The following is a 24,113-nucleotide window of genomic DNA, read 5'->3' on the forward strand; positions in this document are numbered from 1 at the left end:
TTTGAGATGGAGTCTCGCTCTGTTGCCCAGGCTGAAGTGCAGTGGTGAGATCTCAGCTCATTGCAACCTCAATCTCCTGGGTTCAAGGAGTTCTCCTGCCCCGGCCTCCCAAGTAGCTAAGATTAGAGGCGTGTGCCACCACACCTGGCTAATTTTTGTATTTTTAGTAGAGATGGGTTTCACCATGTTGGCCAGGCTGGTCTCAAACTCCTGACCTCAAGTGATCCGCCAGCGTCACCCTCCCAAAGTGCTGGAATTAAAGGCATGAGTCACTATGTCCAGCCCCTTTTCTCTGACTTTCTATATCATACTTTTCAACTTAAAGATAATGACATTCAAGTTTTTATGTTTTTAAAAGAAAAACATAGCTTAAATTAGTGCTGTCATCTTTAAAAAAAAAAAGGCAACTGAGTCATAAATTTTTGGAAAATGTGAAGACTTGATAGCTTCATAGTCATTATCTTCCAAGTGACTGAGTACAGAGACTGTAGGAAAATGTGGAGAATGTGATAGACACCCAATTACTATAATACTGGTCTTGGTCGGAGTAATTAATTCTAGTCTTTGCAATAAACAGCCCCCAAATCTCAGTGGCTTACAACAGCATAGGTTTATTTTTCATTCACATAAAGTCCAGCAAAGCCTGGCCAGCCCTGCAGGGCAGCATTCCTCCAGCTAAAACTCAGGAATCCAAGCTCCTTCTATCATGTGGTCAAGCCATCTTTGAACCCTTTACTTCCAAGCCCACAAATAAGAGAGGGAAAGACAGAGAAAGAGCAAGTTAGAGAGAGAGATTAGGGAATGTGTACCAGATATTTAACCTGCTTAACTCAGAAGTGGTATATGTCACTTCATAACATATTCTATTCTTCCAAACTTGTCACATGGCCAACTTAATTGCAAGGAAGGCTAGAAAATGGAGATGCAACACAAGGACATCACTCAGTGGCACTGATAGTCCCTGTCACACTCTCCCCTTTAGTCACTAAATACTCATTTGCTCCCTCCTTCCCACTTATAGAAAACACCTTTCCTCAGGTAGACAACCCAAAGACTCGGCCAGCTTAATTCAGCATCCAGTGTTCATTCACCAGCTGTGTGGACTTCAGGCATGTTGCTTATCCACTCCCTGCTCTGTAAAATTGAAGAAATGATTTTTCACACCTCCAAGAGTGGTTATGAGAATCCAGTCTCTAAGTCTTATCCATCAGATCCAGATATGGAGCTTCTTGGTGTTTGCCACAAACTGAAATGCAGGTTCTACCCCTCCAGACACATGCTCAGGATATGATGGTAGTACAGGGTCAAGACACTGGCACCTGGTACCCCTACAGAAAGGGGAAGAATGGGAAACAGAGAGTAGTCACTCATCAACAGCAATTCTGAATTCTCAAGAGAAGACAATGTGAAGTCTCTCTGCCCTGGCAGAACAGAAACTTTCACACTCTGCCATTGCTGTCTTCTGCAAGGATCTGCTTTGCCCACTGTTCTTTTTGACCTGTGCTCTACCCTCTAGGAGCTCCCCTTATCTTCGTGGACCGCACCTGAAATGAATGGTGATGAGGATGCCCATCTTCGGAACTGTTTAGTTGTCAAAGGTACCTTCTGTTTGTAGAATGCTGGAGACACAATAACTAAATACTGAACAGTAAAAGGCTTTTTTTTTTTTATAGGTTCTGGGATTCTTTGGCAATTTAATTCCTGCAAAAGCCTAGTAGGCTTCTTAGCTCTGATTGCACTTAGTTCCATGTGATGGTAGCCACACTCAACGTTTATATTAGATATAATTCTCAGCCTCCTTTATTTTATTAATTCCTTCCTCCCACCCCAGGTTCCCAGCATGTCTCTCATCAATTTCACTGTGATTTTGAGACTACATAGCACAGTGGATGGGAAGACCACATCCTTAGTCCTCTCTTTATGCTGAGTCATTTAATTAACAGGCAAGTTTGTAGGACTGTTTCTCTTACTGACAGGATCTAGAAGCAATTAGCTTTCAACACTTGAAGACCCTGAATTACTGAACTCTCTTTATTCCCCCCACCCTTTGTAAAACAACTTTTCCAAGTACAATTGACAAACAATAAACTGCACATATTTAAAGCATACAACTTGATAAGATTTTGTATGTGTTGAATCTTGTCAAATTGTACATTTTAAGTATTTATTGACCTTCATTAATCTATCATCACAATAAATATAATGAATTGGGCTTCATCAAAATTTAGAACTTCTGCTTATTAACCAAAATGAGAACTGAGGCAAGATTCTCAGTCAGTCGAAGTTTATTGAGTCAAAGCTTGAGGGCATGCCCAGAAAAAATACAAGTCACAAAAACATCTGTGTCCTGTGCTCTCTGAAGAGGTTTGTAGCAGAGTCAGTATTTATACATTTCTTTGAAGGGGAGAAGACATGTAGAAAGTGGGTGGAGTGGTAGGGCATGAGGCAAATGGTTACATTTTTTGTGATATTTTAATTAGTGTCCAGTAAATCTACATTTTACAAAAGGTAAACATTCAAAGAAAAAGGGAGTAAAAGAATCAATTATGCAGATGTCTCTGGCAGGTGGAGAAATGATTGAGCTCATCTTGTCTTTGTTCTGCACCTGGGAAGATAAGCTTGTAATTGACATTATCAGTGTGAAATCTAACAGACTTTAGTTTTAGGAGCTAGACTTAAATTGCAGAGTTAAAGTTACAATTGACCATCCTTTTTTTTTTTTTCTTTTTTGAGACGGAGTCTCGCTCTGTCGTATTTTATGGGAGGATGTGTATCTTGAAAGGTTTCAAGGCCAGCAAATAGTTTACTCATGAACAATTTGCGAGGGTAGTCATCCAGGGATGCCTGAGGGCTTCTGCCTCTCTGTTGAGGCCTGGCTAATGCATGGCTCTGATACGGGATTGGGAAGTAACAGCTATTCATTTGGGAAAAGGGTGGTGGTGTTATGTGATTCACTCTCCAGGTTTAACTTTCCCTTTGGCATAATGAGTTTGGGAGTCCTGAGATTTTTTTATTTTCCTTTCCATGTTCTTCAAAATGCAAAGAATATTTTGAGAATGTGCCCAGTCTGTGGCTTCTCTTTCCATTCTCTCAACATTCAACCACAAACATTCCACATTCAAACACTGTGTGTGAATGTTGACAGAATGGAAAGACAAGGCACAGACTGGGAGAAAATATTTGGAAATTATATATCTCATCTGGATACTTTATATGTGTCTAGAACATAAAGAACTCTCAAAACTTGATGACAGAAAACAAACCCAAGTTTTTTAATGGGCAAAAGATTTGAACAGACGTTCCTTCAAAGAAGATAAAGATAGCAAATGAGGACATAAAAAGATAATCAAGATCATTCATTCTTTGGGAAAGGCAAATTGAAAGCACAATGAAATACTGCTATAACTTACTAGAAGAGCTAAAGTTTAAAAGACTGACCATATCAAGTGTTGGCACAAGTACAGAGCAAGAAATACGTAGATGCTCAGCCAATATTGCATACTTACAAAGCTCCCACTCCTGGGCCTAATTTCTGTTTTGGTCAGCTATTTCACTGCTATAAAAAAAAAACCTCCAACTCTCAGTGGCTTACAGTAAAAATTTAGTTCTCATTTGCACAAAGTCCTGTGTGGTCTAGCGGCACTCCTGAATGTAGTCCATTAGCTCTCCTCTACTACTGTCGAAGGAATTAGATTTCTTTCCACTGTCTGGCTTCATTATGCTAGTCTTTTCTTCCTGAACATACAGACAGAGGAGAGAGAGGGGGACAAAAATATCATTTAGCAAATGACCTTTTTCTATAAGTGGCACAATCACTTCTACTTACATTCTATTCTCCAGAACAAATCACATGGCAAGCCTAAATTATTTTCTAGTACAAGCAGTTGACAATTACTTGCCTCATATATTTTCTCTGCCTATGCTCTGGAGTCTATCTCTAATTACTCAAAAGACCCTCTCAGAAAATTCAGCCATTCTGACTCAATTCTCACCTACTCAATTTCACACTCTTCATGACTCCCTCTGCCTAGAGCACACCCTCACTTTTTGATTCTTTCCTGTTGTAGTATGTTTTGTGTTGCCATAAAGGAATACCTGAGGCTGGGTAATTTATAAGGAAAGGAGGTTTCTTTCCCTTATAATTTCGCAGGCTATACAAGAAGCATGGCACGAGCACTTGCCTCTGGTGAGAACCTCAGGAGACTTCCAGTCATAGTGGGAGGGGCAGGGGAGCCGGCATATCACACAGTGAGAGAGGGAGCAAGAGGAAGGGGTGCCATGCTCTTTTAAGCAATCAGTTATCGAGTGAACTAATAGAGTGAGAAATCACTCATTACCTCTAGAATGGCACCAAGCCATTTATGAGGGATCTAACCACATGACCCAAACACCTCCTGATATGCCCCACCTCCAACATCAGGGGATCACATTTCAACATGAGCTTTTGAGGGGGACAAACTTCCAAACTATATCATCCCCCTATTCTTCTGACATAATCTCACCATAGTACATTTCTCCCCAGTACTCCTAACAATGCCCCAGCTCTTGGCTCTGTATTCCTTTCCCTTACATGGTGTTATCATCGTTACTAATTTTTCTCTAAGTCAATTAACACCAAAATAATTCACTGTTTCTATAAATGTTCTCTCATTGCCAGAGCATTGGAATTCTGGAGCTAGAAAGATTAAACCAGCTAAACGTAGATGTGTGAGAAGTGAAGGGCCTCCTGTTACTACAATCTCTCATTTTTAAGGTAAGTCACAATAGTCCTCAACTTGACCAAGATCGTATTGCTGCTAGCTGTCAGCAAAGCTGAGGCTAGAACCCCATTCTCCAATATTGCATGCACTGTACTGGGCTGATCGCTTGTTTTTCCCCAATGTTCCCACTAGTTTTTCAATTTGTTCGTCATAAATCTCTTTAAAAAACTCTGTAGGGTTATTTCCTCTGTAGGGGAGATAGCTAAAGATATAAATCTTCCACAGAGAAAAGGCATCTGAATAAGGCAAATGCTGTTAATTAAAATAAACAGTCTAGGTAAACATCAAGTTTTAAAATCAAAGAACAAGAAAATATTGTTGATTATGAGGTTTTGGTTTATTTTCTTCTAAGGTGAAACTTTCATTCCTTTACCTCATTTAAAATTTTAATTTATAATTTTTAAACATTTTAGGAGTATGAAAGTATGACAAGCCATTTAGTAGTAAATGGAATCCTCTTCTGATAAGTAAATTTAACCAGTTTTTTTAAACATAAGAATTGTCTCTTGAAGTGTTATTAATTGGGCTTTGATTAGTGGATGTTATTTAGCTTTGTTAGTTGTGTTCATCTTTATTATTTATAATAGAAAGTTAGTGCCATTCATTTCTTCTCTGAAAGGCAGCTATTCTAGAGAAGTAGGCAACAGGAAAACAACTATCCAATTGAGATTTTCCATGAATTAACAGATCAGAAGTTCAATACAGATAAGTTTCCAAGCTCCCAAAATCTTACGTGTTTTTTATAGACATCAGGAGTTGCCATGATCATGACATTATGACATTATGTCATGATCATGACGTCATGATCATGAGGTGTTTTTGCTCCTCTTGTATTCAGAAATTGTATTCTGGAGACACACAGAATGTTGTTAATCCCAAGCAATGTATTCAACTATTTTTGAAGGCTTCTTTATACTATCTCTACCCAAATATCTTCTGTCAACAGTAAAGGGAAGAAAGAAAAAAAAAGAAAAGAAAAGAAAGGGAAGGGAAGGGAAGGGGAAAGGAAAGGGAAAGGGAAAGGGGAAGGGGAAGATGAAGAGAGAGAAAGAAAGGAAAGAATGGAGGGAGGGGGAGAGAGAGACAGAGAGAGAGAAAGAAAGAAAGAAAGAAAGAAAGAAAGAAAGAAAGAAAGAAAGAGAGAGAGAGAGAGAGAGAGAGAGAGAGAAGGAAGGAAGGAAGGAAGGAAGGAAGGAAGGAAGGAAGGAAGGAGGGAAAGAAAGAAAGAAAGAAAGAAAGAAAGAAAGAAAGAAAGAAAGAAAGAAAGAAAGAAAGAAAGAAAGAGAAAAAGAAAAGAAAAGAAAAAGGGAAAGGGAAAGAAAAAAGAAAAGAAATCTAGAAAGAATTCACTTTCTAGCCACATACTGAGAGAGGTGAATTAGTCAGAGGGTCATGGCCTGAGGGAGGACAGGTGTGGAAAACAGGTTTAGCCATTGGAAATGTGTACTAATATATCCTTAACATCGGAAATAAAATGCAACCTTTTGTTTTTTGGAGCTTGAGGTCAGCCAGTTGCTGATCTCCTAAAAATATTCAATTGAAAAGACCCAATTCAACTGAATTGAGGCATAGCATAGCAAACCATATCATTATTATAATTGTAATAATGATAGAGGTGGGAGACAGCCAAATGCCTAGGCAGATAAGGAAGGGTCCCCAGCAAAACCCCACCTTCAAGCCTACAACAGCCTAAAGGCTGAAAGACCAAACTGCTGGTCGCAGACGGAACCCGTGACTCAGAGAGAGAACTGCCCTATTTGCCTGCCCTTTCCTGATTGACTATTTCTGAATAATGCTTTTTAACCAATCAAATGTTGCCTTTTCTGATACTACCAATGGCTTGCCTCGGCATGCCCATATGCACACTGAGGGGAACAGGGCAGAGCTGCCAGGAATCTGCACCTTATGCTGGGAAGGAGTCTAGCTTTTCCAGCTCCTGTATGGAAGTCTTGGGACTCCACCGGGAGGTGAGAACCTGCTGGTGGGACCCTACTCTTTGTTGAGAGCTCCCCTTTCACTTAATAAATTCTACTCCACTCATGCTTTGATGTCCACTTAACTCATTCTTCCTGGTCATGAGACAAGAACCCAGATTTAGCTGAATTAAGGAGCAAAAAGGTCTGTATCAATAAGATAATATATGGACTTTCTTGTGCTATGCAAGAAATAGGAGAATCTAATAAAAACTAATTAAACACAAAATTATAATATTATATTATAAAATTCTAAGACTTATAAAAGGGGAATTGGGAATAGCAAGGTCAATATGAAGGGTTGGGAATTGGCCAAGAGATAATCTGAAAAAAACTTACTCCAAAGAGTATGTAAATGGTGTAAATATAGAAAGGACACTAAAAATATTCTCAGTTACTGAGAACATCATTAATTTGGGCTTTATGGATAAGAAACATTTCTTATGTGAACAATTAGTCAAACAAAGCTGAGTAAATGAGACCAAAGAGAACATTTGAGTAATAAGCATAACCACCTATAGGATTCTTCCTGCCCACTGCATAAAGAAAGACCATGGCATTGTAGCACAGAAAGAGTTTAAAAGACAAGGAGCCAGCCACACCACGTAGGAGATGGAGTTTGTACTCAGGTCATTTCTCATCTTGTTCAAAGCTGGTAGGTTGCTTTCAAAGGCAGTTAGGGGTCCTTCAAAGACAATTTGGAGCGGGTAGAAGTGGTCAGGTATCAGGTGCTTGCTGCTGATTTGTTGTGGCAGAGATGAAATAATAAGGGGTCAAAGCTGTCCTCCTAAATGCTGAATTGATTCGGGGTGGAGCCACAGGAGCTGGGTTGGCAGTCCAGGTGGAACCATGAGTGTCAGACATGCAAAAACCCTGGAAAGATATCTTAAAAGGACAACCTACAATAGTGGTGTTATTTGCATGAGTAATTGGGGAAATTGCATTTCTTATACCTCAAGAATAATGGCTGGCAATTCTCTATGTCTGCACGTTAGCAGGACTCAAGTTCCTCTCCTTCCCCAAGCCTGATGGACTCCCATTAGTTTTACAAAAGTGGTTGAATTTGGGGCAAGGCCTATTATCATTTAATCTATAGCCTAAATGTCTTCCAAAGTTAACTTCGCCCAATAGCCTAGGAATAATTAAGGGAAAGGCAGGATGGGGGTTGGGTTAGCTTAGCTTACTGTTATAATTTTCTCACTGATATAAAACTTTTGCCAAAGTGGTTTCATAAGTATGTTTTCAAAATGGGAAAATTAGGATTATTGCATTTGTTTGTTGATTACCATTTGAAGTCTACAGTTTATCCTCCATCCTTGGGGAATTGTATAAAAGAATCTGCTGCATCTTTCTTAGCTACTTCTGATAAAAAAAAAAAAAAAAGAGAGAGATCACATGGTTCAAGCTGGAGCTTATCAATGGCATTGATTTTCTGTCTATGGGGGGCTCTAGGTGTCAAGTAAAGGATTAAAGAACGTTCTATATTTTGAATCTCTGTCCATATCTATTTCAAAGACCCTTTGAGAACATCCTAATGAAAAGGGAAAGTTCCCTGACGCCCTTCACAGGACATGCGACAGGGATGTGGCTCATCTTGTTCAGCTACCAAACCCCTTACAGGAGGGAAAGCACACAGATGGACAGGTGTAGGAGCCAGGATGAGCACCCCATCCAGGGGTGGGTGTCTGTGACTCCGAAAGCCCAAGTGGGCATGTATTATGGTGCGCTATTTTAGCCTTGCCATCCACAGATGGATTAAGTGTTAGACAGCTCAGTGGACCTTCTGCCTTTTTGTAAGGGCAGAGGGCCAGTGTAACAGCTCTCTATATCCCAGCTCTTGTCCAGCATCCAGGAAAAATCTGATTACACCTGGGCTAAAAGGATGAATGCAGGGGTTTTATTGAGTGGTGGAGGTGGCTCTCAGCAGGATGGATAGGTAACTAGAAAGAAGATGGAGTGGGAAGATGATCTTCCCCTGGAGTTTCATCATCCAGCGGCCAATCTCCTCTCCAACTGCTACCAGCAGAACTCCTCTCAGCATTCAGATACTTGTCTTCCCTCTCCCGTGCTGTTCTGTGTTCTTCTGCTCTTCTGTTTGTCTCTTACTCATCTCCTTCTGGAGTCTGAGGTCTGGGGTTTATATGGGTACAGGATAGGGGGGCATGGTGGAACAAAAGGCAACTTTTGGGCATGAAAACAAGAATGGCCATTCCCATTTAGGGCCGCAGGTTTCCAGGCTTGAAGGTGGGCCTTTGCCAGGGAACATCCCTCTTCTACCCAGTACTTCCATCTCCTGTACATATCACTAACGCTTGCTGAATTCTTCCTGTGCTTCTTAGAAGAAGATAGTTAAGTAACACAGTGCACAGAAAGATTTTTTTTAATCCCACTTTAACTGGGAAATGCATCCATTTAATAAGTGTGATTATGGAGGTAAACCAATGTATTAGTTTTCATGCTGCTGATAAAGACGTACCCAGACTGGGAGAAAAAGAAGTTTAATGGACTTACAGTTCCACATGGCTGGGGAGGCCTCACAATCATGGCAGAGGCAAGAAGGAGCAAGTCACATCTTGTGTGGATGGTGGCAGGTAATAGAGGGAGAGAGCTTGTGCAGGGAAACTCTCATTTTTAAAACCATCAGATCTTGTGAGACTCATTCACTATCATGAGAACAGCATAGGAAAGACCTACCCCCATGATTCAATTACCTCCCACACAACACATGGGAATTGTGGGAGTTATAATTCAAGGTGAATTTTGGGTGGGGACACAGCCAAATCTTATCATTCCATCCTTGGCTGCTCCCAAATCTCACATCCTTTCTACATTTCAAAAATCATCTTTCCCCACAGTCCCCCAAATTCTTAAATCACTTCAGCATTAACTCCATCCATAGTTCAAAGTCTCATCTGAGACAAAGCAAGTACGAGCCTACGAGCCTGTAAAATCAAAAGCAAGTTAGCCAAAGAAATTGGCCAAAACAAAGGTCTACAGGTCCCATGCAAGTTCAAAATCCAGCAGGGTAGTCAAATCTTAAAGCTCTAAAATGATCTCCTTTGACTCCATGTCTCATATCCAGGTCATGCTGATGCAAGAGGTAGGTTCCCATGGTCTTAGGTAGCTCCACCCCTTTACCTTCACAGGGTACAGCCTCCCTCCTGGCTGCTTTCATGAGCTGACATTGAGTGTCTGTGGCTCTTCCAGGTGCACAGTGCAAGTTGTAGATGGATTTACCTTTCTGGGGTCTAGAGGATGGTGGCCTTCTTCTCATAGCTCCAACTAGGCAGTGCCCCAGTAGGAATTTTGTGTGAGGGTTCTGACCCCACATTTCCCTTCTGCACTGCCCTAGCAGAGGTTCTCCATGAGAGCCCTGCCCCTGCAGTAAACTTCTCCCTGGACATCCAGGCGTTTTCATACATCTGAAATCTAGGTGGAAGTTCCCAAACCTCAATTCTTAACTTCTGTGTACCTGCAGGCTGAAAACCACATAGAAGCTGCAAAGGCTTGTGGCTTGCACCATCCGAAGCCACAGCCCAAGTTGTATCTTGGCCCCTTTTTGTCAAGGCTGTAGCAGCTGGGACACAGGGCACCAAGTCTCTAGACAGCACAGAGCACAAGGACCCTGGGCCCATCCCACAAAACCATTATTTCCTCGTAGGCCTCCAGGCCTGCAATGGGAAGGGCTGCCATGAAGACTTCTGACATACCCTGGAGACATTTTCCCCATTGTCTTGGTAAATAACATTCAGCTCCTTGTTACTTATGCAAATTTCTGCAGCCAGCTTGAATTTCTCCTTAGAAAAATGGGATTTTCTTTTTTATCCCATTGTCAGGCGATACTTTTATGTCCAAACTTTTATGTTCTCCTTTCCTTATAAAACTGAATGCCTTTAATAGAACCCAAGTCACCTCTTGAATGCTTTGCTGCTTAGACATTTCTTCTGCCAGATACCTTAAACCATCTTCCTTACGTTCAAAGTTCCACAAATCTCCAGGGTGGGGGCAAAATGCCACCAGCTTCTTTGCTAAAACATAACAAGAATCACCTTTTCTCCAGTTCTCAACAAGTTCCTTATTTCCATCTGAGACTACCTCAGCCTGGACTTTATTGTCCATATATCTATCAGCATTTTGGGCAAAACCATTCAACAAGTCTCCAGGAAGTTCCAAACTTTCCCACATATTCTGATCTTCTTCTGAGCCCTCCAAACTGTTCCAACCTCTGCCTGTCACCCAGTTGCAAAGTTGCTTCCACATTTTCAGGTATCTTTTCAGCAGCACCCCACTTTACTGGTACCAATTTACTGTATTAGTCTGTTTCCATGCTGCTGATAAAGACATACCTGAAACTGGGAAGAAAAGGAGATTTAATGGACTTACAGTTCCACATGGCTGGGGAGGCCTCACAATCATGGCAGAAGGCAAGGAGGAGCAAGTCACATGGATGGCAGCAGGCAAGAGAGAGATCGATCTTGTGCAGGGAAACTCCCATTTTTAAAATCATCAGATCTTGTGAGACTTATTCATTGTCACCAGAACAGCATGGGAAAGACCCACCCTCATGAGTCAATTACCTCCCACAGTGTTCCTCCCATGACACATGAGAACTAGGGGAGTTACAATTCAAGATGAGATTTGGGTGGGGACACAGCCAAACCATATCAACTGATGGAAGAGAAATGACGGGAAGAATCTTCTAACCATTCTCCTTTGTTCCTCCAATCTATTCCCCACACTAGAGCCTTGGCTATCTTTTGAAAATGCAAATTTGATCATATTACCTTTGTTGTAAACGTGCAACAACTCCCCATTGCTCCTTAACACATTCACCAGACTCTAGCTCCTGCTTAACTCTGCAGCCTTATCCTTCATCACAATCCCTCTCCAGCTTTCCTGATCTGCTCCACGAAATGCCTCTGGGTCCTCTTAGTGCTCCTGTTCCCTGACCCATACCTTTGAATCCAACATGCTTAGCTCAAATCTTATTACTCCTTTTCCCTGTCTTCTCACTTAGTAACACCTATGCTGCAGGAAGCCATCCCTAACCCTGAGGCTAGATTTCATCTCCCTGATCTCATAGCATCTTTTACTTAAATTAGTTAAGAACTGTTTAAGTAATTCAAAGACTTAAAAAAAAAAATCATGCCTCAGGCTAGAGATATGGTTGTTACATTCTTTTATAACAGAAGTTAAAATGGAAGTTTCAGTCAATATTCTAAGTAATAGATAACAGATAAAACTGACATCATAAGTCATTCTGTAGCAGCCTTCTGATTTCCTTACCTCTACTGGCTCTCTCAATACTGGCTCCAACGTCCTAGGGGTCAAAAATAGCAATCAGTAATCCACTGGTAAAAGAAGAAAGAGGGAAGCTGCAGTCACATTCCTTTCTCCAGCTATAGACTTCAAGCCTACAGTAGGACCCAGGTGGCAAGGGCAAGCATAGCCAAGATTCAGACCATAGTGGTTTCTGGAACTACATTACCGAGTTTATACTGACATGGAATTAATGTTTTTGTTACCAGAAAGGGGTCCTGATCCAGACTTCAGGAGAGGGTTCTTGAATCTCGCATAAGAAATAATTTGAGGTGAGTCCATGAAGTGAAAACAAGTTTATTAAGAAAGTAAAGGAAAAAAGAATGGCTACTCCATAGCTAGAGCAGCGGCCGGAGCTGCTCAACTAAGGATACTTATTGTTACTTCTTAATTATATGCTAAACAAGGAGTGAATTATTTGAGTTTTCTGGGGAAGGAGTGGGCAATTTCTAGAACTGAGGGCTCCTCCCCTTTTTAGACCATCCAGGGTAACTTTTGGACATTGCCATGGCATCCATAAACTGTCATGGCGCTGGTGGGAGTGTCTTTTAGACATGCTAATGCATTATAGTTAGAGTATAATGAGCCGTGAAGATGACCAGAGGTCACTCTCATCACCATCCTGGTTTGGGTGGGTTTTAGCTGGCTTCTTTACTGCAACCTGTTTTATCAGCAGGTCTTTATGACCTGTATCTTGTGCTGGCCTGCTATCTTATCCTGTGATTTAGAATGCCTAATCTCCTTGGAATGCAGCCCAGTAAGTCTCAGCCTTATTTTACCCAGCCCCTATTTAAGATGAAGTTACTCTGATTTAAACGCCTCTGACGTCTTAACAGATTGCATAAACTATTAGGCAGAAAATCAGGCTTATACCACATTATGTTAGTTAACTAAAGAGATTTTTTAATTTTTTCTTTAAGTAATTTTCTAGCAATTAGTTGTGTCTCAGCATAAATGAACTTTCAATGTCTTAAGAAGTGAACGTTCTTAGGAACCTCTTTTGCAGCTACAACATTGCTGAAGTTCTTTAGGGCTTTTTTTTCTTTTCACTCATTAAAATATCTTTAGACAATTTATTCAATTATCATCTATACCATGATGGTTCCCAGATGCATACTTTTAGTCTAGACATCTCCTCTAAGCTGCAGATTCGTAACACCTTCAAGGGCACTCAATCTGTACAGTCACAAAGGGTGTTCAAGTTGGAAGGGCCAACCTTTGGTTTAATGCTCTGCTATAGCCATGTTGAAATTGTTAATAATATTTGAATAAGAGGCCCCAAATTTTCATTTTGCCATGGGCCCTGCAAACTATGTAGTTGGTCCTGCTCATAGCCTACACTCCAGCTCCACAAGGAAAACATAAATGCACCTTAAACTCAACATCTCTGAAACTGAAATAATGATCTTCCCCTCAAACCTGAGTAAGGTTCCCTGGTACAATGATGGCAGCACCATCCGTTTTATTCTAGTTCCCAGAAGCCTGGGGGCCATCCTTGATCTCTTCCTCTAATTTACTTACCATTGTTATATAGTCTTGTTGACTTTCTTCCTAAGTGTCTTTTTTTTTCAACTTTTATTTTAGATTCAAGGTGTACAGGTACAGGCTTGTTACATGAGTGTATTGTGTGATGCTGAGGTTTAGAGTATGAATGATCCCATCACCCAGGCATTGAGCATATACCCAATAGTTACTTTTTCAACCCTTGTACTACTATCTCCACCCTCTAGTAATCCCCAGCTTCTATTGTTGCCATCTCTATATCCATGAGTAGCTGATGTTTAGCTCCCACTTATAAGTGAAAATATGCAGTATTTGTTTTTCCATTCCTGCATGAATTCTCTTAGGATAAAGGTCTCCAACTGCTCCCATGTTGCTGAAAAGGACATGACTAAATGTCTGTTTCATCTTTCCCCCTTTCTCCATCATCACTGCCTCACACTCATCCAAGAAGCCATTCTTTCTTAGCCAGACTATTGCAAAAGCTTCATAACTAGTTTGTCTTTATCCACCCCGATTCCTTATAATCCATTCTCCCCATGGTATCAAAAATGACTTTTAAATACAGATCTTATCATGTCACACATACACACCATCAAACACACACACTCACAACTGCTTAAAACCTTAATGCTTTCCCATTACTCCTAGGTTACATTCTACAACCTTAGCATAATCTACAATCTCTGTGTTCCTGTCCCTCACTACTAGTATTTTTTAATGTGTTTATTTGTAAGGCTAGTTCAACAAACAAATCAATAAATGTGATATATCACATTAACAAAATAAAGGACAAAACCATATGATCATTTCAACAGATACAAAAAAGCATTAGACAAAATTCAACATTGTTTCAGGATTTTAATAAAAAATTCTCAACAAATTAGGTATAGAAGCAATGTAGCTCACCTCACTAAAGGCCATATATGACAAATGCACAGTTAACATCACAGTTGATAGAAAAGATGTGAAAGCTTTTCCCTTAATATCTAGAAGGCAAAGGTGCCTATTCTTGAAATTTCTATTCAACATATAGCTGGAAGTCCTAGTCACACCAGTTAGATGAGTGAAAGAAATAAAAGGCATCCAAATTGTAAAGGAAGAAATTAAATTTTCCCTGTTTACAGACATGGTATTATATGTAGAAAATTCTAAAGATTCCACCAAAAAACTGTTAGAACTAATAAACAAATTCAGTAAAGCTGTAGAATACAACATCAACATATGAAAGTCAACAGCATTTCTATACACCAACAGCAAACTATCTGAAAAAAAATTAAGAAAACAATCTCATTTACAATAGTTACAAAATAGTTAAATCATTTAGGAATAAATTTAGTCAAGGATATGAAAGACCTCTACCCTGAAAACCATAAAACATTGATGAAAGAAATTGAAGACAAAAATAAATGGAAACATCCTGTGTGGATGGATTGGAAGAATTAATATTGTTAAAATGTCCATAGTATCCACAGCAATCCATAGATTTAAAGTAATCCCTATCAAAATACCCATGACATTCTTTACAGAGCAAAAAATATATATATCCTAAAATTCATATAGTCCTACAAAAGACCCTGAATAGCCAAAGCAGTCTTGAGCAAAAAGAACAAACCTGAAAGCATCACACCACCTGACTTTAAAATATACTACAAAGCTATAGTAACAAAATCCACATGATACTGCATAACAACAAACACACAGACCAATGAAACAGGATAGAGAACCCAGAAATAAGTCCACACATTTACAGCTGACTGATTTTTGTCAAAGGTGCCATAAATACAAAAGGGGAAAAGGAAATTCTCTTGACTAAATTAGGCTGGGAAAACTGGATATCCACATACAGAACAAAAAAAAAATAGACCTTCTCTCACCCCACATACAAAAAGTCAACTCAAAATGGATCAAAGACTTAAATATAAATCTCGAAAGTAAAGAGCTAATAGAAGAAAATACAGAGAAAAGCCTCCATGACGTTGCTTATTTGGATATGAGCTCAAAAGCACAGGCAACAAAGCAAAAACAGACAAATGAGGTTACGTCAAACAAAAGTTTCTACACAGTAAAGAAAACAATCAATAGATTAAAGAGACAAACTACAGAATGGTGGAAAGCGTTTTTACACTATACATCTGATAAGGGATTAATATCCAGAATATATAAGAAACTTAAACAACTCAACAGCAAATAAAAAATTAAAAAATAAATCTGATTTTAAAATGTGCAAATGTGCTAAACAGACATAGCTCAAAAGAAGACATATACATGGCCAACAGGTATATGAAAACATTCTCAACATCACTAATCATCAGAGAAATTCAAATGAAAACCACAATGAGATCTCACCTCACTCCTATTAGAATAGCTACAATCAAAAAGACAAAAGATAAATGTTGATAAGGCTGTGGAGAAAATACTTGTAAACTGGCGATGGGAATGCAAATTAGTACAGCCATTATAAAAATAGTATGAAGATTCCTCAAAAAAAAAACTAAAAATAGAATTACTATATGATCCAGCTATTCTTCTACTGGTTATATACCCAAAGGAAAGGAAATCAGTGTGTCAAAGAGATACCTGCACTCCCATGTTTATTGCAGCATTATCCACATTAGCCAAGATATGAAATCAACCTAAGTGTCCATCAACAGATTAATGGATAAAGCAAATGTAGTATATGTTCACAACAGAATACTATTCAGCTATTAAAAAAAATAAAGAAATCTTATAAATTTGCAAAACATGGATGAACCTGGGGGACATTATATTAAGTAGAATAAGCCAAGCACAGAAAAACAAATACCACATGATCTCATTCATATGTGGAATCTAAAAAAGTTGATCTCATAGAAGTAGAGAGTCCAGTATTACTTACCAAGGCTGGGGCACTTGCAGGAATGGGGAAGGGCTGGAAAGACAATTGTCAAAGGATGCAAAATTATAGTTGGATTGGAGGAATAAGTTCAAGAGATCTATTGGACCACATGGTGACTATAGTTAATGACAATATGTTATATTATTGAAATATGCTAACAGAATGGATGTAAAATGTACTCACCACAAAAATAAACCGTGAGGTTATTTTATGCATATTTTATTTAGCTAGATTTAACCATTCCACAATGTATATATATTTTAAAACATCATGTTGTATATGATAAATGCATACAATTTTATCTATTTAAAAGAAATCAGTTTTAAAAGGAAAATATGTAGGCTTACTTAATTTTCTTTCTTCTTCTCTCTCTGCCATCTAAACTTCATGATCATAAAACTGTCTGGTTTTGGTCATCACCCTGTGCCAGGACAAGCATGACACAAAAAATCTTCTGATTAGTAAATGCATAACAAAAGAAAGTGCAATAAGGAAAGAGAACAAGAGAGAAAAGAAGAGAAAGAAGGAGGAAGGGAGGCAAAGAGGAAAAGTAGTTGGTGGCAGATATACTAAGGCTTATTTTAAATCTTTATCCTGATTCACCAAGTGTCCTGGGGACTTGTTTCTGATGGGGAATTTGTAACAAAGCAGATGCAAACCTACCAATGTAGCCTCTTTTCTATGAGAAAATGCAGAAATACCTCAAGGAGTTCTATGTCAAAGAAGATGACTTTGAGTAGTGTTTAAAGTACATTGCAAGGATGGAACCCTCAAGAGATAAAATTACTGCAGACTACGTAAAAGTCTACACCATAGGTGGAAAACTCAAATGCCTCTATGGACCAATCAAGTCATATCAATAACCAAGGCAGGCCAGATATCAAAGAATTAGGTGTGGTGAGGACTTTTGCTACCTGGAAAGCAGATGCCCCATCTAAAGAAGCAACTGCTACTCTGCATTGGCCAACTTCTGTTCAATGGGAACATAGGTCCAAATGGTGCCAGGTATTGCTACTTTCTACAGAGATGCAAAACTCAGAGTAATCGATGTAAAGCTTCTCTATTTTTAAAACAATGTGTAGTTAACACAAACACTTTGCAGTATGGAGCTTCCTTGTTATGGGATCTAAGGATAGTAGTTATTAAGGGACTCAAAGTCATCAGAGCCTCCGTGTAGATGGTAGATGATCTCATTTCCTTGGGGAGATTATAGGAAGAAGCGTAGTTTGGATTTGTAGTTTGGACTCATAATCAAGAGTCAGCAAGAAGAAAATAAATGTTCCTTCCACTATATGTTCAAATGAAGGCCAGGAAAAGTGAAGCACAGCTTAGAAAATCGGGCACACTTGAACCAAAAATTTGAACCAATTTTGTGAGTGAGTTGAGGGACTGACATTTACTGAGACTTGGAGGGCTCCCTAAATTCCCACTGTTAGTTAAGCTAATGAGAACTAAAGTAATAGTGTTTAAAGTACTGATTGAGTGCCATAGTTATACCTCATCCTATTGAAGTTGGGCCCATGAGAGGAAAGATATCAATGGACAGGAGTAAGTCAGTTCATCAGTTCTAGTTAAGGCGATTGGCATCTTTCCTGTCCCGAGTCAACATAGGGCTCAGCCTAGAAACAAAACTCCATGATCCGCTTGGAGTATGGCAAGTTGCCCACAGCTTTTAGTACCCACATATCCATCTACAGCCATTTTGTAGTCCCCACTGGGGAGTAAAGATAGCTGTACATTGGCTCTGGTTGTAACAGAAAGACATATAATGGCAACCTACATCCTGAAGATTTTAACCCTAATTATAGGAGTAGAACCCTTAAGGAGAAAATTAAATTCCAGTATGAATGTGCTCATTCCCAGATATGCTCCCCACCCCCAAAAACATGGATTGGCATAACCAGACTAAATACAGTAACATCTTCAGATGAAACAGAAAATCTTCATTTACCTCAGAGAAGAAAAATAAGGGAAAGGGATATTGGACTGTGAATGGGAAGGGAATTTTGCTTCCCTAGGAAGCAAAAATTGTACACTGTGCTCCTCTTTGTGAAGTTTGCTAAGGAAAAAATGCAATGAGGTAGAGAATTGTGTATGAAAGAATCATATACAATGATTTGTCACTTGTTTTCCTCATAAAAATGATGTGTCACTTGTTTTCATTTGTTTCCAGGGTTTGGAGGGTCTAATTTATATGAGGAAAACAAGTGATAAACCATGATTGCCAGGGAGCTGCTATGGAAGAGGAAAGAACAATTGTCAGGAGTATGGGTGATATAATTTGGCTCTGTGTCCTCACCCAAATCTCATGTCAAATTATAATTCCCAGTGTTGGAGAAGGGGCCTGGTGGGAGGTGATTGAATCATGGGGACAGGCTTCCCCTTGCTGTTCTCCTGATTGAGTTCTCACAAGATCTGGTTGTTTGAAAGTGTATAGCACCTCCCACTTCCCTTGCTCTCTCTTCCTCCTGCTTCAGCCAGGTAGGATGTGCCTGCTTTCTCTTTGCCTTCAGCCATGATTGCAAGTTTCCTAAGGACTCCCCAGCCATGCTTCCTGTATAACCTGTGAACTGTGAGCCAATTAAAACTCTTTTCCTTAAAAATTACCCAGTCTCAGATAGTTCTTTACAGCAGTGTGAGGATGAACAAACACAATGGGACATAAGCATTGCAAAGAATAAGAAAAGGAAGAGGGAAAGCAGCAAAATGGTGAGGAGACTGCAGAAAGACAGGCAGAGGGGGAGGATTTTAGCAGTTGCCCTAAGCAGAAAACTTTGGGCAGAGTAAACAATGTATGAAGATGTTTTTAGGAAAAGTTTTAAGTGATAAGCTATATAAAATTCCTATCTTGCTACCTCAAACAGATCATCCATTAATGTCTTGAGTAAAATTCGTAATGGGGCAGGTTGAGAGGGAGGCAGATGGGGTGAGAGATGTATAAGCAGACAGGCAGGCTGAGCAACCCACCTACAGTTGGGGAATATTCAGAGAGCCCATCCAGGATCAACATTAAAATTTATTTAAATAGCAGACTTCAAAAAGAAACCTTTAACTCAACTATGGAAGTAATGAAATGAAGATACATATTTTAGAAAGCTTATAGTGAAGAAAAACAAAATCTCTGAAGGCTTGGAGATCTTTCCTCCCAGGTCAAATTAGTCACTCAAGGGTACATCATTAGGGCTATCTGCCCAGGGTACCATTGCCCACAAGGACTGGGAATCCTTAGCAAGAAGGGTCTTTGCTCTCTACTCAAAGTCCCACTTTAGAGAGGCATCTACTTTGCAAGAATTCTCTGTTTACAAGCCAACAAAATTTGACATGTTTGTTCAATGCTGTTGGGTATAATTGATTTTAGATTATCCTGATTAAAGTCAGTCTAATTTTCAGACTGTTGTTATACCAAAAGTCCCTGCTGAAAACAATCCTTGTGAGGAGCTTCTGACAGCTTTGGCTTAATTACAATCCATAAAATCTCCCTGAAGTAGAAGTAACTACAAACAGAGGCTATTCAAGCTTATGAAGGCTTTAATGCTTCAACCCATGTGCCAACAGGGAGAGCTTGATACAGAGAGTGATAATTTCAAAACATATTGTCCTCTTTTCCTATTATTAAGTGAAAATAAAATATAGATTATTACTGTTACTTAGGGAAAGAAACTGAGCCCTTTGATCTGATTACAGACAATTATCAAGGGAACAAAAATGATGAGTGATATTTTAGAGAGAAAATTACTTTCAAAATAAATATTTCATAATAATTTTTATTGTTATAGTAGTTTCACTGTCCAACTTGATTATTGTATTCTTCTCAAACACACTGCCCTTTCTAGTAGCCTTGTTTACAGATATATTTATTTATCTGTTTTTAAAATCTGAGTTATCAGTTATTAATCCTTCTTTGACATATTGCTTGAAAGGGTTAATACAGCTCCTCAAAGGCCTAAGATGCTACCAGAAAAGAGCTCAGAAATTAAAACAGTGTTCAATTCTGCCTGCATATTAGAAGCAGTTGAAATGCCTTAAAACAAAAAAATACCAAAGCATAAGCCCTATCCTCTGAAATCCTGATTGATGTGGTCTGGGAAGGGACTTAGTATTGTTATTTTATATAAGCTTCCCAAGTGATTTTGATGTGCAGCCACATTTGGAAACCACTGAATCAAGAAATTCTGTATAATTATTTTGAAAGCCAATGAATCAGAGCTAAGAAGTGGAACAAGACAAGTATGTCTGTTCTCACCACTTTTATTCAACATGGTACTGACAGTTCTAGCCAGAGCAATTAGGCAAGACAAAGAAATAGAGGTCATCCAAATTGGAAAGAAAGAAGTCGAATTGTCCCTGTTTGCAGATGACATGATTTTATACATAGAAAACCCTAAAAGCTCCACCAAAAAAAAAAAAAAAAAAAAAAATAGACCTGATAAACAAATTCAGCCAAGTTGCAGAATACCAAATCAATATACAAAAATCAGTAGAATTTCTATACACCAACAACAAACTAGTTGAAAAAGAAATCAAGAAAGCAATCCCATTTACCATAGCTACAAAAAATAAAATACCTCAGAATGAATTTAACCAAGTATAAAATATCTGCACAAGAAAAACTATAAAAGACTGATGAAAGAAATTGAAGAGGACCAAACATGGAAAAACATTCCATGTTCATGAACTGAAATAATTAATATTGTGAAAATGACTGTACTGCTAAAAGTAATCTATAGATTCAATGCAATCCCTATCAAAACACTAATGACATTCTTCACAGAAATAGAAGAAACAATCCTAAAATTCATGTGAACCCCACAAAAGACCCCAAATAGCCAAAGCAATATTGAGCAAAAAGAACAAAGCTGGAGGCATCACATTACCTGACTGCATAATATACTACAAAGCTGTCATAACCAAAACAGCATGGTACCACATAAAACAGGCACATAGAAAATGCAACAGAATAAAGAACCAAAACTAAATCCACGTATTTATAGTCAACTGATTTTTGAAAAAGATGCCAAGAATATTCAGTGGGAAAGAAAAATAGTCAAGAAAGAATGATACTGGGAAAACTGGAGATCCATATGCAGAAGAATAAAGCTAGACCCCTCCCTCTCATCATATACAAAAATCAAAATAAAATGGATTAAAGACTTAAATGTAAGACTCAAAACTATGAAACTACTAGAAGAAAACAGGAAAAACTCTTCAAGACATTGGACTGAGCAAAGATTTTATGGCTAAGACCTCAAATACACAGGTAACAAAAGCCAAAATAGAAAAACGGGATTATATTGAACTAAAAAGATTCTGCAAAGCAAAGCAAACAATCATCAGAGTAACAGAAAATCTGCAAAATAAGAGAAAATATTTGCAAGTTACTCATCCAACAAGGGGTTAATATCCAGAATATACAAGAAACTCAAACAACTCAAAAGCAAAAAGTAATAATAATTTTAATGTGAAATGGGCAAATAAGCTGAACAGACATATCTCAAAAGAAGACATACAAAGAGCCAATGGGTATAGGAAAAAATGCTGAACATCATTAATTATGAGAGAAATGCAAATGAAAACCACAATGAAGCCAGACATGGTGGCTCACACCTGTAATCCCGACACTTTCGGAGACTGACGTGGGCAGATCACCAGAGCTCAGGAGTTTGAGACCAGCCTGGCCAATGTGGTGAAACCCCATCTCTACTAAAAATACAAAAATTAGCCAGGTGTGGTAGCAGGCGCCTGTAGTCCCAGCTACTCCGGAGGCTGAGACAGGAGAATCACTTAAACCCAGGAGGCAGAGGCCGCAGTGAGTCCAGATTATGCCACTGCACTCTAGCCTGAGCAACAGAGCAAGACACTGTTAAAAAAAAAAAAACCAAAACCAAAACCAAAAAAAACCCACAGTGAGATACACCTGATCCCAGTTGGAATAGCTATTATCAGAAAGATAAAAAATAACAAATGCTGGTGAGGATGTGGAAAGGCGGAAACGCCACTTTTACTTCCCTCTGTTGGTGGGAATGGAAATTAGTACAGCCACTATGGAAACATTATGGAAGTTCCTCAAAAAATTAAAAATAAGACCAGGCACAGTGGCTCACACCTGTAATCCTAGCACTTTGGGAGGCTGAGGTGGGTGGATCACCTGAGGTCAGGAGTTCGAGACCAGCCTGACCAACATGGCAAAACCCTGTCTCTACTAAAAACACAAAAATTAGCTGGGCATGGTGGCACATATCTCTAATCCCAGCTACCCAGGAGGCTGACGCAGGAGAATTGCTTGAACCCGGGAGGCAGAGGTTTGCAGTGAGCTGAGATCGCACCACTGCTCCCCAGACTGGGTGACAGAGTGAGACTCCATGTCATAAATAAATAAATAAATAGATAGATAAATAAAAATAGAACTACCATATGATCCAGTTATTCTGCTACTGGTTATATACCCAAAGGAAAGGAAATTTGTATGTCAAAGAGATAGCTGCACTCCCATGTTTATTGCAGCATTATTCATATTTGCCAAGAGATGGAATCAGCCTAAGTTTCCATCAGCAGATGAATGGATAAGGAAAATGTGGTGCATATACACAATGGAATACTACTCAGCCATAAAAAATGAGATCCTTTCATTTGCAGCAACATAGATGAGCTTGGACGACATTACGCGAAGCCAAATAAGCCAGGCACAGAAACATAAACTCATGTTCTCTCTCATACGTGGAAGCTAAAAAAGTTGATCTCACAGAAGTAGAAAGTGGTATATAGTTACTAAAGACTGGCAAGGGGAAGAGGAAAGAGTTTGGTTAACAGATACAAAATTATAGCAAATAGAGATAGATAGAAAGAACATGTTCTTGTGTTCTGTAGCGCTGTAGAATGACTATAATTAACAATTTATATTTTCATTAGAAGAGTGGATTTTGAATGTTCCCAACACGAAGAAATGATAAATATTTGAGGTGATGGATAAGCTAATTATGCTGATTTGATCATTACACATCATATACATGTATCAAAATATCACTCTGTATCTTGTAAATATGCAGAATTACTGTGTGTCAATTAATAATAAAAGCAATAAATGAACAATTAACATCTGGCACTTAATATAAATTTCAATAATTTGAATGTGATTCAAATGATTAACTCAATACCAAAGAAAATTCACCTGATAACAGATGTCTTTCCCAAGTAGTAGCAGGATACACAAGTTTTACTAGTACCATCATCTACAATTTTACAGAAAACTTCCCAGATGTTCCAAAGTTGGGAATTATTATTTTGCCCGATACATAAATATAAAAGAATGTACATATAATATTTCAGCTTATTGGTTATTCATATCAAGCTGTTAAAACTAGTCCACTCACCACTATAAAACTATACCAAGCTCCCAATAAGTGAAGTAAGGGAATGAAGAGAAATATATTAAGATAAATAACTGGGCTGGGCGCAGTGGCTCACATCTGTAATCCCAGCACTTTGGGAAGCCAAGGCAGATGGATCACAAGGTCAAGAGATCAAGACCCACCTGGCCAACATGGTGAAACCCCGTCTCTACTAAAAATACAAAAATTATCCGGGAGTGGTGGCACATGCCTGTAATCCCAGCTACTCGGGAGGCTGAGGCAGGAGAATCACATGAACCTGGGAGGCGAAGGTTGCAGTGAGCAGAAATTGCACCAC

The sequence above is a fragment of the Rhinopithecus bieti genome, unplaced genomic scaffold (genome assembly GCF_001698545.2).
Source record: "Rhinopithecus bieti isolate Rb0 unplaced genomic scaffold, ASM169854v2 scaffold_72, whole genome shotgun sequence".
In the NCBI taxonomy this organism is placed as follows: Eukaryota; Metazoa; Chordata; class Mammalia; order Primates; family Cercopithecidae; genus Rhinopithecus; species Rhinopithecus bieti.